Source organism: Solanum lycopersicum, chromosome 7 (assembly GCF_036512215.1).
Source record: "Solanum lycopersicum chromosome 7, SLM_r2.1".
Taxonomy (NCBI): domain Eukaryota; kingdom Viridiplantae; phylum Streptophyta; class Magnoliopsida; order Solanales; family Solanaceae; genus Solanum; species Solanum lycopersicum.
In genome coordinates, this window is record NC_090806.1 from 53,662,814 (window position 1) to 53,681,168 (window position 18,355).

General features: G+C 36.4%; 1 long non-coding RNA gene across 1 annotated transcript; it reads left to right on the forward strand.

Moving 5' to 3' along the window:
• Positions 1-7,258: 7,258 nt before the first annotated feature.
• On the forward strand, positions 7,259-18,065 carry LOC112941782 (uncharacterized). Its single transcript, XR_003247354.2, has 3 exons — positions 7,259-7,806; positions 15,973-16,039; positions 16,619-18,065. It is a non-coding gene; the product is annotated as an uncharacterized lncRNA (long non-coding RNA).
• The last annotated feature ends 290 nt before the right edge of the window (positions 18,066-18,355 follow it).

The window sequence follows — 18,355 nt, forward strand, 5'->3', positions numbered from 1 at the left end:
TAGGACATGTGGACCAAAATCCATATGAATGAATTTGAGCAATCAAACCCAAGTTCAAATATTTTTCTCTCTATTATTTATTTGTTTGAATTAATTAATATTTTGGTAGAATTTTAATAATCTCCTAAAGGACAACCATTTTTTCGTTATTTTAAATTTTACTGTTTTGTTTACTTATTTTGTTTTATTTACTTTTACCACTATTTAGTGTTTTCTTAAATTAATTCCCTCTAAATATTTCCCTTTAGAAGTAAAAAATGAAATAAAATATATTAAAACGAATTTTCTCTTTACTTAGTTAAAAATTTTATTTTAAAATCCATTTAGTCAAATCGTCGGTCAATCGCGAGTTAGCGGGCATCCCAAGGGCCTAATACCTTATCGGGATGTACATTGAACTTTGAACCCTTTCAATTGATTTTTTACACTGTTTTTAAATCTTTTGAAATTTTTTCTTGATTTTATCAAAAATCGAGTGGCGACTCCGTAATTTGGAAAGTTGTTTTTTCTTAAATAATAAGATTATTTGATTTTTTGAAACCTAGTCATCTTCACACCATTTTAAACCAATAATAGTATTTTCAAAATAAAACAGAAATGGCGACTCCGTTGGAGATTAATTAAGTTCTAACCATGAGATTTGACTGTTTGACTAATTAATTTTAGTTGTTTGTGCCGAATATGTTTAATTTTTCATAAACTGGTGCATTTCATGACATATTTCCGCCAAACGGCAAGTAGTATGCATTAGGAAAATGAAAGTTATGTGTCTTTCCACAGATTTCTTCATAGAATACACAAGAATTCATTTGGAAGTATCAAATAAATAGTTGGAATGCGGTCATCCGACGTTGTTTGGTAGCTTCACCCTGATGTTTTTCCGACTCGGGTAACCGTCAGTTTGAAAACTATTCTAGTAAACCTAGGATAGAGCTAAACCAAATCCCGAATTTAGAGCATACTAACTAAGTTGACCCAATACCCAAGGCGTGTTGGACCCATTAGAAGACCACCTTGAGTCCAAAATGGCCCATGACCTAAATGGATGTTCATACTTATGTGTTTAAATTTGAAGGACGTATACGTTGTTTGAGAAAATCATTGTCTCATAGGGTAAGGATTAGATTATAGTTTATATAATTTAAAGAAAGATCTTTAAAAGCTACTGGTTCATCCAAAGACGTTGGCACCCGAAGATTACAAGAGTCAAGAAAGAAGAAGGATCTTTCGTGGAGGCATAGTTTAGGGTCGTACCCCTGTGTGGGACTGATTATTTTGTATGCATTTCCCCTATTATGTATCCCCATTAAGTTTTATTCATAAAATTTGTAAAAATTTGAGTTTTGGGGCAATGAAATATTTCAAATGACGTATACATCCCTCAAATCGCTAGGCCCACCCTTGGCACAAAAGGGTCACATATCTGTTTAGAACGCACAATATTTGTTTATGTGTTATAAGTGCTTATGTGAATATGTTGTTTTTATTTGGAGAGATTCTAGCTCACTCTTCTTCAAATACTTTTAGGACCCCTAAGCACAAATATCAAGTCACTATCAAAAGTGCGTCCAAATACTCGAATCTTTAGTTTCCTAAAAAAAAATTGAACTTCATTTTTCTTTAGTACTACTCTCATATCAGAAAAAGATTCCTCATTTCAAATCAAAAGAATTTTGAGAAATTTTATCTTTTCCAACTCTTACAAGGAAATTAGAGTTACATCTCAATCAAAAATCAAAGTACGGTAATGAAAGATACCGTCCACTTTTTCTCGACTCAAGTCGACATTTTTATTCACTAATCCCAAAGTCAAGTAGACAAATTCCTGTCTATTTAGTCATTTCTCTATGTTGGTTTCTCTATATTTGTGAGTCAGTTTATCTCCGAATAAAGCAACTCTTATGTGTTTACACCTATATGTGATATCTTATATTATTTACCACCTCCACGCACTAACACATTTGTCTTTTGAGTTTTTTCATTTGTCAGGTATTTAGAACTGATCTGTGTTGATAAGTTGGTTGATCATCCGTATTTCACAAGGTCTAAGACCCCTAAAGATTCCTTCTCCAATCAAATTTGCAAAAAGAAAAGACAACAATGAGGGATATAAATGATGAGATTGACATGAATGATGTTGTCGTAGCTCAACCCGCCGCCGGTGATAAAAATGAATTGATTATGCAGTTGATGCAACAGATTGCCGAAATGAGGGTCGAAATGCAAAGAATGCAAGATTTGTGTAATCCAATTTCATCCTTCAATCCTCCAAGAGATGGAGGACCTCCACTCCACTTTCCTCCCCCAAGCAAGGAACAGGTTCAGAACCTCCTCTCTAACCCCACTCAAAATCCTCCAACCATTGATTTAACCACCCCCAATCCCCGTCACGCCACCACATCGTGTCAAGCACCACATCATCCTCAAAATACCAACCTTCAAATCTTCCATCTCCCTCAAAACCAAAATACGGTTTGAAATACGTTCGACTTGATTTCTCAAGAGTGAGATATGTAGGCGGCCTATGTCGGCCTCAGTCATTTCTTTATAAAAACTTCCTATTTTGGTTAATCCTTGAGGGGGGAACTACGTTTGACCTGATTTCTACTCCAATGGGATATGTAGGCACCACAACGGCTCGGTCATATACCAAGTAATATTTCCATTTCTCTTCATAATGGAAACTGGGACAGAATTTTTGAGAGGATCTCAAAAATTCATTTGAAGTTGGACTTCTTTAACAAGTCAAAACAGAAGACCAAAATTCTACGTAGTTAGCCTTGGATGGATCTAAAAAATTACGATTATCTAGTTTGCAACTGGGACAAAATTTTTGAGATGATCTCAAAAATTCCACAAATGTTATTTGTTACTTAGTGAGATAAACTGGGATAAAATTTTGAGGAGGGGCCTCAAAATTCCAGAATGAGCAACCTCAGAATTAACAGAGCAAGTTATGAGAGTTCTTATATATTTTAGATCGAGGATAAAATTTTTGAGGAGGGTCCTCAAAAATTTCATCAAATATGTCATATAAAGGACGGGCGAGCGTGTAAGCCAACTGCAAGAAGGAGCATGGAGACAAGACCAACACAAATCAGTCTTTCAAACTAAGAATTTTCTTTGGATGTAGGAACATTGAGGTCACAAAAATGGCTATATAAAGCTGTCAAGAATGACAAAGGGCGTCACTTGCACCCATCGTGGACTGATCAACGAAACCTAGAAAATCTTCAATCTCATTTTCTCTCTAGTTCTTTATTTTGCCTCAAGTGATTTATAAACAAGTTTCATTTTATCTTGCAGGAATATTAAGGCCGAACACTGATAGATTCTTTCAAAGGTTCAAGAAGCAAAGTGCGGGAGGATCGCTAGTTATGAGTCATGATCAAAGATTACAGTTGGACTCATCATAGCCTAATCTGGATAGGCCAAATGACTCAATCTAGTTCCTCTTCTTTACTTTTATTCTTTACTTCATCATCGATACTAATGTTTGGTGTTGAGCTTTGCAGGTGATAGTATTGATAAAGTCAAAACTATATATGAAATCGATGTCAAATTTGAAGATGATCAAAAGTGACACTAACTTAGAAGTGTTGCAAGGGAAAATCACTGAATCCATCACATCAAAAAGATGATGGTTCCTATTTTTGATTTATATTGGAATATTATCGAGCTATCCAACTCGTTACAGTTGAAATATTATCGAGCCATCCACCTATTAGAGTTGGAACATTATCGAGCATCCACCTCGTTACAGTTGGAATATTATCGAGCATCCACCTCGTTACAGTTGGAATATTATCGAGTCATCCACCTTGTTACAGTTGGAACATTATCGAGCCATCCACCTCGTTACAGTTGGAATATTATCGAGCCATCCACCTCGTTACAGTTGGAATATTATTGAGTTATCCACCTTGTTACAGTTGGACTATTATCGAGCCATCCAGCTCGTTACAGTTGGACTATTATCAAGCCATCCACCTCGTTACACATGAAATATTATCGAGTCGTCCACCTCATTACAGTTGAAATATTATCGAGCCATCCACCTTGTTACAGTTGGAATATTATCGAGTCATCCACCTCGTTACAGTTGGAATATTATCGAGCATCCACCTCGTTACAGTTGGACTATTATCGAGCCATCCACCTCGTTACAGTTGAAATATTATCGAGCCATCCACATCGTTACAATTGAATAATTATTGAGCTAGCTAGCTCGTTACAGAGAACTCCAAAGAGGAGAAAACAATCCCAAAATCAAGGGTTTTCCTAGAAGCAAGAGACATTTATATCACTTATGTCAAATACTTGAGAATATGAATTGTTTATTTCAATCTAGTTCGAACAACATGAAATTTATAAAGAAAGTCTAGCCATATTCAAAGGTGAATCAAATAGGAATCTCAAAGGAGAGTTTACGGTTTCCGTAAAGGATGGTATTTGCACTGCATTATCAAACAAGATAGTTATTATCAATCGTGCATTGCGGAAAATCGTGCATCGCGAGTCAGTAATTATGCACGACGAGAAGATTTTATGCCTCGTCAAAATTTATACATCGCAAGAAGATTTCATACCTCTCTGAAATTTAGACATCGCGAGAAGAGTTCATACCTCGTTGAAATTTATGCATCATGAGAAGATTTCATGCCTCGTCAAATTTATACATCGCGAGAAGACTTCATACCTCGCTTGAATTTATGCATCACGAGAAGAATCCATGCCTCGTTGAAAATCATGCATCGCGATCAATAATTATGCACGACGAGAAGATTTCATGCCTCGTCAAAATTTATAAATCGCGAGAAGATTTCATTCCTCGCTGAAATTTAGAAATCGCGAGAAGAGTTCATACCTTGCTGAAATTTATGCATCACGAGAAGATTTCATGCCTCTTTAAAATTATACATCGTGATAAGACTTCTTCCTCACTGGAATTTATGCATCACGAGAAGAATCCATGCCTCGTTGAAAATCATGCATCGCAGAAAATCATGCATCATAAGTCAGTAATTATGCACAACGAGAAGATTTCATGCCTCGTCAAAATTTATACATCGCGAGAAGATTTCATACCTCGCTAAAATTTAGACATCACGAGAAGACTTCATGCCTTGCCAAAATTTATGCATCACGAGAAGAATCCATACCTCGTTTAAATTTGTGCACCGTGAGAAGATTTCATGCCTCGCCAAAATTTATGCATTGCGAGTAGATTCCATACCTCGCAGAATTTACGTATCCCGGGAAGATATTCATGCCCCGCAAGAAGACATACACGTATAAAGAAAGGGAAATCGTGTATCCCAAGAGCAATATTTATCCATCGGCATCAACCACATTCTTTTATTTTGATTAAAGTAAACATCAAGAAGAGCATCGAAGTTGACGGCAAAAGAAATATCAATATCGCATCAGCATTTACGTATTTATTTCGACACCAAGTATAGAGTACATTAAAGATTATATTGCAAAACACAAGTCATAAGCTTTATTTGCTGTACGTCAGACCGATCGAGTCGACGTCGAATATTGAAGAGAACAATGAAGTGTCGACATGATAAAAAGACACTGTCTCCCATCCTAATTGCTTTTTTAAGCTGACGAGTTTTATCTCAGTCTTTGTCGAGAGCATCCAAAAGGATGAATTCCCCAAAAAATCACAGGTGCGAACGACATAAAAAAGAATGCAGCACAACGTGGAACTTTTTCTTAGCAGCGAACTGGGACACAGTCCAAAGAGGAATGTCAAACTCTTATGACGCGAGCAGAGGAGCGACTTCCACCACATCAAACCACACCCCTATATTAAGACTTGTTTGTTATTCTTTAGTTTTGTCAATGTCCGTCTCGCATCCGGAAGTTTCAATTTGTCGGAAACAAGTTTTCAATCTGAGTGACAATGCGCCAAGAGATTTGGAAATTATGTCTGTGTAAGCTCTTAATTATGGGTGTGAAGCGCGCTACATTCATGGCTAAGAGGCTACAAGCCTCCTTTTCATACTCGTTTAATTTGTCACTTGTCCAAAATCGAAAGTTGCCTAGCATAATAGATTTCCTTTTCAACCGATCGAGTCGAACTACACACAGCCTGATTCCTGAAGGTTTAAGGATATGTAGGCGGATTCAATGTTGAAAACTCGGCTGTATTCTAACATTCGCTCTCAAATTTTATTCTCGAGCATTTCGATACCTTCATAATTCGGTATCGAGGTGGCTTTTGATTTCTTTCAAAAATCGTGCGTTAAATCAAGCTTATTGAACTACAAGTGGCCTAAATTCTCATATAGCCAGAGATATGTAGGAAACCCATTTCAAAGGTTCGGCCATAATTTCTAAACCCTTGCCAAATCTTTCCCTTAAAGATGAATGGGGTTGGTCAAAATTGGTTTGGTCAATTTCATTTTCCTCGAATTGCTTGCATCAATCCAAGTAAAATGAGGGACAACTATAGACACCCAATTTCGACCCTCCCTGGTATAAATTAGTTTTCGAGCTTTTTAAATTTCCAAACAATTTAAATTAATTAGTTTTATAAATTTTGCGAAAAATAATAATAATGTATGAAATTTATGCCATTTTCTTATAATTTATTATAGATAATATATATATTTTTACATAATTATGTATATAGTTGGTATATTTTACGATTATTTCTCAAAATATTTTAAATTTTAGTAAGTATTCTATTTAATTAATTTAGTTTAAATTATGGTTATATTTTTAATCACTATTTTACAATTTAAATAATTATATTACTAGAATAAAGAAGCTCGTTCATTAATTAATACAAATTCGTTTTATTTAAGGTTTAGCCAAATTTATTATCCTAACTCAATTTGGCTATTTATTTAATCAACCCATTCCCCCTAAACTCAGCAAAAACCAAATTTGGGCCTCTTTCATTTTTCTGATTGACCCAACCCATGACTTAAATACCCAGCCCATCAAATCAATTCCCTCTCTTCCAAGGCCCAAATATATTTCCAACCCAACTCCAAATCCTTTTCTTTTTAATCTCACAGAAGGCCCAACATTCCAGCCCATTCCTTTAAAATTAATTTCCAGCCCATTCCCTTTCCAGCCCATTCCCTTTAAATTAATTTCTAGCCCATTCCCCTTAATTTCCAGCCCAAAACCCATTTCCTTCCTAGCCCATTCCCTTTTAATTTAATTCCCTTTCCACCTTAGTACCCAACCGACCCTATCTTCTTCTTCTTTCCTACGCGACAAAACCTAACAACCAGCAGCCTGACGTGTCCCTTTCCCCTTAACCTTATCCTCTCGTACAAGAGATGTTTGAGATTCGTGAGGTGTCAAAATCTCTTGGCTTCATCGTCCTTGCTCAAGGATCAAAGGTTTGTGATTTTTATTCTGTTGGAGGTCTGTATGATGACAACTTGCATCGTTATCCCTTTAGGGAATTTCAAATTCAAATGGTGAGGAAGAATCTCGAATTTTCCCCAGGCCCTCCTAAGATTTCCTCCGCCCTCCCTCATCCAAAAATCCTAAGGCTCCTCTATATAAACCCCGCCCGTATTATTGAAAAGGGGGGTTGGAGAATTAAGTAAAAATTTTAGGGTGATTCCTAAGGAGAATTTTGTAGAGAGTTATAAGTTTTCTTTGAAAGGGTTCGTTGCCAAAAGATAGTAAACGTTTTCGAACATTTTAGGACGAGTGTAAGAGAGTTTAGCCTTCGAGCGAAGAAAACAGAGGAGGGAGCCTTTGATTATTGGGGATGTGCGTTGAAGCGCTGCTTTGCTTGTTCCATCTCAGTTCGCTGCTCCGCAGAAGGTATACTCCTCCATTCTCTCTTTTCTTCTCTTAAGTTCATTCATGTGTTTTTTTAGCTTAGCCTACTGCTAGAGTAGTATTTTGCTTAGTGTTGTTTGTTTCACTCAAATATCAACGTTCCTAATTGCCAGTGCTATAGTATTTTGTTTTGTTTATGCCTTGAGTATGTTGCTTTGATAATTGATTTTGAGTTTATGGAATGACTTTAGTTTCTTAAGCCAAATGGTTATGACCCAGTTGTCCTATTTCTTTGTGTCCTTTTCCTGCTCCTTTCGGCCTTCTTGGGTTTAATCTCTAAAATTTATGTGCCTCTCAGGGCGTTATGTGATATCCAAATTTTTGATTTCTTCATATGTTTTATCATAAATAAAAATAGCTAGTCAAATTGATTTGGGAATTTATTTATTAGAGTCTGTTGGTATTTGTGTATAACATGTTAACTTAGGGAGGATAAGCCTGTTAGAGTTTGACAGTATATAGTCGTATTTTTATGCCCTTTTGAATGATTTAACAAGGCCTCAAATTTTCTCCCTTTCTTTTTAAAGATTGTATATGGCATCGTTAGTTTCTTTTTGTTTATCGAAATGAATCGTTTGGAACTTTGAACATGAGGTATTCTTTTTGAGTAAGTAGCAGCATTTGTTAGTTAATATTATTCATCAAGGTGGTTTGTTTTTATTTACTTATCTCAAGAATTATTTGTTGAAATTGGCTGCATCCTTTTTTCGAATTTCTATTTTTTAGTTCTTGTATGAGTTAAATTATTTCTTTTTCATCCATGTTTGAAGCGATTTCTAAGTTTCTCCTTTTGTTTGTTGCATGAACCCCTCCGAATCCATAATGAATTTCTTTCCGTTGAATTCTCTTGTTGAGCCGTAAAGGCTTAAAACATAGCCTCCTCGAGTCGTAGATTTCTTTCAAAACAGATGTACAGGTTGAGACGTTATTCCTTAAATAGGTGTAAAAAATGTGAATTGCAGGTTAACGTACAAGGACGCCTATTTCAGATAAAATACGGGAATAAGCAATGAATACGTACATAGGGTACAACCCGTATACATTGGTGTACATTTTTTGGCAGTGATATACAATTGTTAAACAGGTTAAAAAATGGTACAGGTACAAATACGCAGAAACAATGTGGGAAATATCGGGTGAATAGAGAGAATCGCGTATTCGAACAAATGCAGGACTCAAAAAGTCCAAAAAGGATTGACTATACATCGTATACAACAATATACATCGTTTGTGTACTTTATGTCTCTTTCCAGGAAATTGGGCCAGGGCCCTTCAGCCTTTTTTAATAACAGGCCCAAAGGCCATTTGTTTCTGCAGTTTTTTTAAAGAGGGCCCAATTATAAGAATTAGTTTAGGACATGTGGACCAAATCTCAAACATTTGGGCAATCAAGCCCAAGTTCAAATATTTTTCTCTTTATTATTTATTTGTTTGAATTAATTAATATTTTGGTAGAATTTAATAATCTCCTAAAGGACAACCATTTTTCGTTATTTTAAATTTTACTATTTTATTTACTTATTTTGTTTTATTTACTTTTATCACCATTTAGTTTTTTCTTAAATTAATTCCCTCTAAATATTTCCATTTAGATGTAGAAAATGAAATAAAGAATATTAAAACAAATTTTCTCTTTACTTAGTTAAAAATTTTATTTTAAAAGTCATTTAGTCAAATCGCTGGTCAACCGCGAGTTAGCGGGCATCCCGAGGGCCTAATACCTTATCGGAATGTACATTGAACTTCGAACCCTGCCAATTGATTTTTTACTCTGTTTTTAAATCTTTTGAAATTTTTTCTTGATTTTATCAAAAATCAAGTTGCAACTCCATAATTTGGAAAGTTGATTTTTCTTAAATAATAAGATTAATTGATTTTTCGAAACCTAGTCATTTTCACACCATTTTAAACTAATAATAGTATTTTCAAAATTAAACAATGAGCTAATGTGGAATCGGGTGTCATTAAACCCTACACCGAAAGAAGGTAGACTACTTGTCTAGGTAGTACCAAAACATAAACATAGCATCTAGGTGGATCCACTAGCTAGTATTCCTATGGGGTAACATAGTTAAAGAACTAGGAAATGTGCTTAGGACCCTTTTTATGCTACATGCATTACAGTCTCCAATCTCATGAGTACAATAGTGAACCTACCTTCCCTAATTGGGAAGGGATATTTCTCACTACTAGTTCACTTTGTGCTAAGCTAGAGTCCCTTTTGAAATGTCTTTCTTTAACAATCATAACTTAGTTTAGGTTATAGGAGAATAACTCCTTGTATAATCATAGTCATCATCTCAATAGGAATTGCATGAGAACACCTTTCATTACAACCCTCATAGGTGAGATTAGTACCTTAACATCATTTCATCATTGTAAGGCATATTGGTACTTCATAACCAACTTATATCATTATATCTCAAGCATAATATCACAATCACGTAATTAAGACATTTCAATTTAAACATCATAATACACCTAATTATTAAAATTACTAGACATACATCAATTGAACTTCATCACCAAGTACAAGCCATCATAATTGAAGTAAAGGTTTAAGATATCAAGACTTACCCAATATCCTTTGAAAGCTATCGTTATGATCTTACCATCAACCAAGTCAATTCAATCCAATTATAGGTGTAATAACGTCAATCAATAGTAATTAACACAATAATGAAGTCAATTGCATCACTACAACTCATTCAACACTAGTTCATAACCTAGGGTTAGGGATTTGGGTCAATTTCATGATCTATTCCACAAACTAGGTTAACTCATCAAGAACTAGCATAATTGAATCATAATACATCATAATCTAAGCATAATAATCAAAAGAAACAATAGAAAATACTATTTAGAAGATCATTTCCGCATTAGAAAGGAACCCATATGACATAATATTTTTGAAAACCAATTTTGGAAGAGCCCTTTGGGAAAAGGAATCCCGAAGGTGAAGAGTTTCCATACCTTGTTATTTGTTGAACATTTATGAAGAAAAGTACCCTTATTTCTTCCCTAATGACCTTGAACTAGCCCTTTAATGGATTTGTTTTTTGTGAGAGGAAAGTAAAGAGAAGGAAGAGCAATTTGGGGCTGTTAAGTTAGGTTTTAGACTTAGGGTAGGTTATATAGTTAATTAGCTAACCTAATTAACCAACCCCTAACACTAATAAACCCCCTAACTAACTAACTTATTTAAATTACCAAACTAAAAACTTGACAGAAAATGCAGGTCTGACCTACGAGACCTTGACCTATTGGCCGTAAGTCAGTCACGACCAGGCCCCCCCCCCCATCTTGCACAACTGTTATTTTGGTCAGAGAGTTGCTAAAATGGCATTTTTGAAAATTTTTTAAGTGACATCGAAGGAGGCAATCTACGCCCCATTGGTTGGACCACGCCTCGTCGCCTGCAAGTCGTAGGTAGACACTGTCCATGACAACCTTTTGGTCAAAGTGGAAGGGTCCTCCTCAAGGATCCTTAGGGTGGTCCTTGGGGAGTCGTACACAATCGTTTTGACCTTAAACCTACTCCAATATGTGCTAGGCACCTTTTCACCAAATTTCATCAATTTTCGACTCCTAAAACCCCTTGAAATAGGCTAAGGTACACTAGCACCTTTTGCACAAATCTCCGGACGTCATGGACTTTCCTTGATGTCTTAAATCTAAAGCTTTCTAAATGACTTTTATACCTTATTATTGACTTTAAAACAGTTTTATAAACCTTATACACTCATGTGAGGCTCTAGACTAGGTCTTTGATTTTCAGAATGTTACATTAATTCTTAAAACAAATTAGGAAATAGATGGGTGAAAAGTCTAGGTTGCCCTTGAATTCGGAATTGCACTTTCCTTACTTCAACAACCCAACTTCCTAAAGTCATATCTCCCTCATATCATATCGAAATCGTGCAAACTTGGCGCCGTTGGAAAGATCTATCCATGGTATTTCCAACAATATAAAGAACTGACTCTAACTCATCCTGTGCTATAAGTTATGACCGCTTGAAAATGACCAGAAACTCACTTTCTTAACCTTAGTAATTTTTTTAGAGTTTCCCTTTTCTTTACTAAAGTGAAAATTTCTAGTTTTTTAGCTTATTCTTGGTTATTACGACTTGCAGAAGTTAAAAAATATCTCCTCTTTGGGAACATTCGTCCTCGAATGAGATTTCATTCACTAAGTTAAGAATAGTAACCTCAAGTTTAACACTCAAACAATCAAAAGCAAGTAAAACATGCTTACTCATAGTTTATAAAGTGATGAGAAGAGAATTAGTGCCTTCATCTATATTTTCTGGATTCAAAGAGATGTGAATATCTCGTCATCATATTCTCTTCAACTTACCAAGTTGCTTCTTCAACAAATTGGTTCCTCCAAAGAATCTTGACTCACACAACCTTCTTTGTTCTCAACTTGTGGACGTGACTATCTAAAATATGAACCAAAATCTTCTCATAGGATAATCGATCCTTATTACAAAAATTTTAAGCTGGTACAACCAATGAGGGATCATCCATGCACTTTTTCAACATGGAGATACAAAATAAAGGATGAACCACTTCTAACTCTTGTGGAAACTCTAACTCTTAAGCTAGGACTAAATTTTCCTTTTTACCAAACCTCATAATAACCTTCACGGTGAACCTTTCAGATATACCCACTCATCCACCTCAAACTCCAACGAACTTCTCTTAATATCAGTGTAGGAGTTCTAATGAGTCTGTGCCATTTTCAACCTATCCTAAATTAGCTTCACCTTCTCCATTGCTTGATGAACTATATCTGGTCCTATCAACCCTTCTTCACCAAATTTGAACCACCCAATAGGATATCTGCATCTTTTCCCATAAAAAGCTTCATAGTGAGCCATTTGGATGCTCGAATGGTAACTGTTGTTGTAAGAGAACTCAATGAAAGGTAGGTAATCATCCCGATTCCCTTGAAATCAATCAAACAAGGGTGGAAAACAGTGCTTAAGTTCACCTTTGAACCTAAACCTTTTTGGAAATACTTCCATAACTGAGAAGTAAATTGTACACCTCTATCTGAAATGATCTAAAGTGGGACTCCATGGAATGTCACCACCTCTTGAATGTATAACTTTGCATAATACTCTGCCAAATGAGTAGTATTTACTGGCAAGAAGTCGACAAATTTTGTCATCTTATCGACAATCACCCAAATTAAATCATGTTGCCTGGGAGACCTTGGAAAGCCTGTGATGAAGTCCATATTAATCATATCCCACTTCCATTCCAGAAGTTTTATATTCTGAGCCAACCTTCTAGGCCTTTAGTGTTCTACATTTACTTGCTGGCAATTCGGGCACCTGGCAACAAACTCAACAATGTCCTTCTTCATACCTTCCCACCAATATACCTCTCTCAAATTAAGGTACATCTTGGTGGAACCCAGATAAATGGAATATATAGAGCTATGAGCGTCCTCCATTATCCTCACTTGGAGCCCATCCACCCTAGGTAGACACAATCTACCTTAATACTTCTGCACACCATCTCCCCCTTGTTCAAAAGTTAATACTCTTTACTTATGAACATGTGCCTTCAAATCAAGAGAAATGGGGTCTTGATCTTGCTTTTGTTACCTTTGAAAGTAGTGATGATTTAGTCCCATTAGTCACCACTATCCCTTCTTCTATGAAATCCAGTCTGACTTCCAGGTGTGCGAGTCTGTGCATATCTTTGTCTAACTCCCTCTTTTCTTCCTCAACATGGCCGGTACTCCCCATGGATAACTTACTTAAAGTATCAACAACCACATTAGCCTTACCTGGGTGGTAAAGAATACTCATGTCATAATCCTCGAGTAATTCTAACCATATGCTCTGAGATTTAGCTCTTTCTGGGTGAACACATATTGTAGGCTCTTGTGATCAGTGAATATATCAACATAAATGCCATACAAGTACTGACACCATATCTTAAATATGAATACTACAACATCAACCTCCAATTCGTGGGTTGGTTAGTTCTTCCCATGAACTTTCAACTGTCTGGAGGCATAAGCTATAACTTTTGCATTCTACACTAACTCACATCCCAAACAATCTCTTGATGCATCACAGTACACCACAAAACATTGAGTACCCTCTGGTAAAGTCAAATTGGAGGAGAAGTCAACTTCTGTTCAACTCCTGAAAACTTTTCTCACAAGTTTCAGGCCATTGAAATTTAACTATCTTCCGAGTCAACTTGGTCAAGGAAGACAAGATAGATGAAAAACCATAAACAAACCTTCTATAGTAGCCATCCAAACCCAAGAAACTCCTAATATCAGTAGAAAACATGGGTCTAGACCAACTCTGAGCTGCTTCTATAATTTGGGTATCAACTCTAATCCCATCATTGGAATACGATCTGACCCAAGAATGCCACAGACTTAAGCTAAAACTCACACTTGAAGAACTTTGCATACAATTCTTTTTCATTTAATGTCTTGTAACACCCCCGTGTCTAAAAAAGACAAGAAATCATATTTTTAGAAATCTGTAGGTGAAATTGACGGTTACCATCCATGGACCATAGCCTGACCCATGAGCTGTGCTGTACATCCGTTGATTGTTACTGAAACTCCCCAAGGTGCAACCCAAAAAAATTGACTTAGTATCAAACGATGGACGAACCGATGGTCTGTAGGTTAGACTAAGGTGTAGCCTCTGTCCGTCGATAAAGACCCCATTAACCTACTCTCTCAAAATAACCACAATTGACCAACACAGTTCGTAGATGGACCCTAGGTGGAAATTAGCAGACAGTTAGAGGGAAAATGCACTTGGGTAAACTTTAAATGATCATAACTCTTATCACAAACTGAATTAGGTGTCCCATGACATATGAGATTATAGATAATTGAATTAGCTTTCCATATCCACCGATCTTGCTAAAATCAGAGCTCCGAGTAAATTGTTATGCCCATTTTAGTAAAGGCCTGTCGAGCAGACCCAACCTGCGGACCGAAAAAACGGACAGTCAATTGAACGACTCCCCGTCAGTCCATGTCATTGTTTGATCCGGCAACAATCAACTCAGGGGTCTTTTGGTCATTTTGCATTTTGTTTAAACCATAAGATACGTTGTTTTGACCCTAAATCATAAGATATTAGTCAGTTTAATCCTAGAAACATAACTAAAACTTACCTTAGTCAAATCATAAATCAAAACTTAGAAAATTAGAAGCAAAAAAGGAGAAAGAGGTCAAGAACCTTGGTTCAAAAACGCAGCAAGGTTCAAGTATTTCCAGCACCAAAATCCAAATATTTCTCTGTGAATTTCATAACCAGGTATGTGGGATTTCACTAGTGGGTCCCTTTCACCCATTGGGCCCCTAGTTTTCTATTATATTCTTGATTCCCTTATCATGATTAGACCTACGGGTTCTAGAACTTCATGAATTAATTAGTTATATGTTACAAATCAGATTATCATGTTATTACTCAAATTATTGCATGAATTTCAGAACCCTAGCTATATATTTCTTTAGTTATTGAATTACACATGCTAGGTAAAATATTTTAGTTACTTCAAATATATATGCCTCAGTTATAAATGCATAATTACCAGATTAATTGTTGCATTCTCATTTACATGTTTAATTTTGAGCTATCCAGTATTTAGAAAAACTCAGTCATAATCAATTAATTACAGAATTCTTTGGGAGTAGTATAGTACCGAGTTGGAGTAGAGTTCAACATACCCAATAGTCCCAAAACTAGTAGCTAAGTAGGTTGTAAGTCCCCTATGTGGGCATCAGTTTAGTGATCACACCAGCATACCATTATACCTCTGGCAGGGTATATTGGGTTCTCTGATGGGGCGTACACATTAGACTCTTTATTTAGCTCATGTGGTTTTATTATCAGTTATTAGTAGCTCCCATAGATCAGTCAAATTCCACTGTATTGACCATTTATTTGTATATTCAGTATTCACTTTCAGCATGTTATAAATTGGTCATTGCATTTAGTTATCTCAGAATTCAAAATCTATATCATGTTCAGATTATATACTTGCTTTTGTGATTGTTCATTTATGTATCATTTCAGATTTACTCTATCCTACATACTTAGTAACTTCAAGTACTGAGACATACATGTGCTACATCTTCTTGTGATGTAGGTTCAGGTTCTCAACATCCAGATCACGCTTAGATTGATTCGCGATCTCTAGTTCAACAGATTCAGTGGTGAGTCTTCATTCTCCAAGGACAATAGTCATGAGTTCATATCAGTCTTTTTGTCATTTAGTTTCAGTTTTTTCTAGACTTAGCTGAGCCTATCCCAACATTTCTAGTCTATTAAGTTAGAGGCTTATTACATACATAGTTAGTTTCAACTTAATATTCAATAAATAACTTTCTTGTATTAAACTCATCAGTATTTCATTTATCTCAATTTTAGAATATGGGTATTCCCCATCTTTTCAATTTAAATTATGATTTAGCTTCCACATTCAGTTTATTATCTTTAGTATGCTTATGATCATGCCAACAGGGTTAGCTTGGGATCAATTCTGGTCCTAGGTATCGTGTCCGCGTCTCGAAGGTAGCTCGGGGCATGACAAAACTTGGTATCAGAGCACTAGGTTTAAGAGTCCTAGGATGTCTAAAAAGCGCACTAAGTAGAGTCCTTTTCATGGGTGTGAAGTGCACCACATCTAATGAAAGGGAGGATATGAAGTGTTTTAGGAAAACTTACTTTATTGTTACTCTTATCGTGCGTAAGGTATGATGTTATTCCATTCTAATTGACGTTCTACATTTCAGATCATGCCTTCTCATAGAGCCAACGCTAGGAATGCGACCAGTCCAAGATCAAGAAGTCTCTAATGATGAGTTTAGGAATGCTATACAGATGTTGGCTCAGAGTATGACTAACTAGAACAATTGGGTTCATGCTCATGTTAATGCAAATGGTGGATCAGTAGCAGCAAGGGTCCGTGAGTTTGTTAGGATGAATCCGCCTGAGTTTTTAGGATCACAAACTAATAATGATCGTCAGAATTTCTTGGATGATATAAAGAAGATCTTTGAGGTAATGCAAGTCACTAGGAATGATCGGGTTGAGTTGGCATCATATCAGTTGAAAGATTTGCTCATATATGGTACACTCAGTGGATGGAAAATAGGGGTAAAGATGCGGCTCCTATTACTTGGTGTTACTTTAGTAAGACCTTTCTGGATAGGTTTTTCCCAATAAAGTTGAGAGAAGCAAAAGATCAAGAATTCATGAACTTGAGGCAAGTATGGGCTGAAGTTTAACCAACTCTCCAGGTATGCTCCTCACATGGTTGCTGACTCCAAGACTCAGATGAATAAGTTCTTGTATGGAGTGTCGAATTCGGTGAAAACTGAGTGTAGAAGTGCTATGTTACTTGGACATATGACATATCTACGCTTGTGACTCATGCTCAGTAGGTTGAGGGTGATAAACTCAGTGAACAGGCTAAGGAGAATAAGAAGGCTAGGACTGGGAACTATGACTATTCTCACCAGAAATAGGGTGGTAGAAATCGCTTGCAGAGCCAACAAAAGTTTTCAGCTCCAGCCCCTTCTTCAGTTAGTCTTTCATCCTCCAAGAATAAGTATGACTAGAAGGGTAGAGCATCAGGCCCTAAGTCTCAGGGAAGTGTTTCAGGCACCAAGACTTACCCCACTTGCCCTAAGTGTGGTAAGAACCATCTGAGCGAGTGTCTCGCAGGAAAAGGAGGATGCTTTGGGTAACTCAGTCTGGTCACAGGTTGAGGGATTGTCCTTCTGGAAAGGGTTAAGGAGTTAGAAATGGTAGAGCTTAATCTACAACTTCAGTAGCACTATCAAGTCACTCGACTCAGCAGGGTAAGTCATCTGGTACAGGTGGCTCAGCGCTAGAACAAGTTGTATGCTCTTCAGGATCACCAGGATCAGGAAGGTTCTCCTGATGTAGTCACTGGTACGTTATGAGTCTTTGAATTTAATGTTTATGCATTGTTAGATCTAGGGGCTACTCTCTCTCTTTTGTAACTCCTTACATAGTAGTCCAGTTCAGTGTTAGTCCAGAAACTGTCTCAGAACCTTTCTCAGTCTCTGCTCCAGTCGGTGACCCACTTATAGCTAGATAAGTATACAGAAATTGCCATGTCACAGTCTCTCAGAAAGTCACCTTAGCAAATGTTGTAAAGTTATAAATGGTAAACTTTGATGTCATTCCAGGCATGGATTGGTTACATTCATGTTATGCCTCAGTCGATTATAGAACTAGGATTGTTCATTTTCTGTTTGCAAATGGACCAATCTTAGAGTGGAAGGGTAGTAGCTTAGAGCCTATAGGTTGATTCATTTCTTATCTTAAGGTTATAAAGATGATATCTAAGGGTTATATCTATCATCAAGTTCGGGTTAAGGATTCTAGCTTTGAAACTCCAAGTGTTGAGTCAGTTCTAGTAGCCTGTAAGTTCCCAGAAGTATTTTCAGAAGATCTTGCAGGAGTCCCTACCAAAAGGGAAATCAACTTTGGAATTGATC